The sequence below is a fragment of the Euphorbia lathyris genome, chromosome 8 (genome assembly GCF_963576675.1).
Source record: "Euphorbia lathyris chromosome 8, ddEupLath1.1, whole genome shotgun sequence".
In the NCBI taxonomy this organism is placed as follows: domain Eukaryota; kingdom Viridiplantae; phylum Streptophyta; class Magnoliopsida; order Malpighiales; family Euphorbiaceae; genus Euphorbia; species Euphorbia lathyris.
In genome coordinates, this window is record NC_088917.1 from 55,606,231 (window position 1) to 55,608,182 (window position 1,952).

The window sequence follows — 1,952 nt, forward strand, 5'->3', positions numbered from 1 at the left end:
AGAATGCCTTTTATCATTTCCTCTGTAATTTATTCGGTTCAAATTTTGAACCATATATATTTCTTTTCTTTTCTTTGGAGATAGAGGGGACAAAGGGTCAATTTGAATTGGTTACTTCTTCTATTTAGAATTACAACCTTTCAATGGTAGCTAATGGGAATTTGAAGGATGTGTGCCTAAGGATTTTCTAACCTAAATTGAGTCAATTAACTTGGGTGAGAAAGGGTATTTAGGAAGGCTAAGGGCTTGTAACAAGGTTGATCAAAGAAAAGGGGTAAATAAGGCTCAAAGGGGCTTATCTAGTGGAATTGGTAAGAGATTTTGGCTTATCAAAGAATAGGCCAAGTTCACAAAGGGCTAAACCTAGGTTGCCTAATCATTTCAAGTTCGATTATAACACAATATTCAACCAGTATTGGATGCAATTCCTATGAGCATAATGACAATAACTGTAATCCCATACCTAAGAGATCAATTGTTCCTAAAAATGAGTCTAAAATATTGACCTTTAGGCTCTAGCTCACAATTTAGGGGTTATTTGCAACAATCCTAGCCTCACCTAACGAAACGTTCCATGTCAATCTTAGTTAAATAACACTCTTTGGAGACTCAAATGTTGTTCACAAGTTTTTGCATACATCGGTTTCAACTGAGCTTTCAGACTTTCAAAGCACAATTTCAACTGTAATGTCAGGATTGCTAGATGCATCAAAAATCAACTGCCTAAGATTCTTTTTATTTCTAACTACTGAAAGCGAAATATTGAAAGCAAAAGCTAAACATGCCACAAAACACAAATACAAATAGTGTCATAAAACATGCAATTGGTACATGTACAAAATGTCCTATCCTATTGCCTCCTCCCCCACACTAAATCATGCATTTAATTCCAAAAGATGTATATATATGAAATTGAACAGTAAGTGAAAGAAAAGAGATAGGATAGGAAAAACTCCCTCAGGGGGCCTCTATGTAACGCAGTGTTTCCACTACGCCCAAGTTATCTTCATAAATTTTCAGACGCTGCCCGTTGACCTTGAAAGGGGCATTGTGGCCGTCTGTGATCTCGACTGCTCCGGAGGAGAATAACTGGGTGACCTCAAACGGTCCATACCACCTCGACTTCAGCTTACCAGGGAATAATCGCTGCCTGGAGTTGTACAGTAAAACCTTATCCCCTACCTCAAAGTGGCGTTTGATTATTCTCTTGTCATGCCATCTTTTCGTCCTCTCCTTATAGATCCGTGAATTCTCATAAGCACTGAGCCTGAACTCTTCTAGGGCATCAAGCTGCAATAACCGTTTCTCACCTGCAACTCGTGTATCAAAGTTTAGAAAACAGGTAGCCCAGTAGGCTTTATGTTCGAGTTCTACAGGGAGATGACATGCCTTATCGTAAACTAGCCTGAATGGGGACATGCCAATTGGTGTTTTGAACGCTATCCTATATGCCCATAAGGCATCATCTAATTTGAGTGACCAATTATGCCTAGAGGAATTTACTGTTTTTTCAAGAATGGTTTTGATCTCTCTATTTGACACTTCAACTTGACCACTGGTCTGGGGATGATACGGGGTAGCCACTTTATGAGTGACCCCGTATTTATGCAGGACCTGTTTAAAAGCTTGGTTACAAAAATGAGATCCGCCGTCGCTAATAATGGTGCGGGGGGTGCCAAACCGTGTGAAGATATTCTTTTGCAAGAATCGGATGACAGCCCACGCATCATTACTAGGCAGGGCTACAGCCTCCACCCATTTAGAAACGTAGTCCACGGCTACAAGGATGTACTCGTTATTGAACGACTTCGGGAAAGGTCCCATAAAGTCTATCCCCCAAACATCAAAGATTTCACAGACTAAAATTGGTTTCATAGGCATGGCATGTCTCTGTGAAACGTTACCAGTTCGTTGACACTTATCACAGTTTTTAACAAAATTAAAAGCGTCAT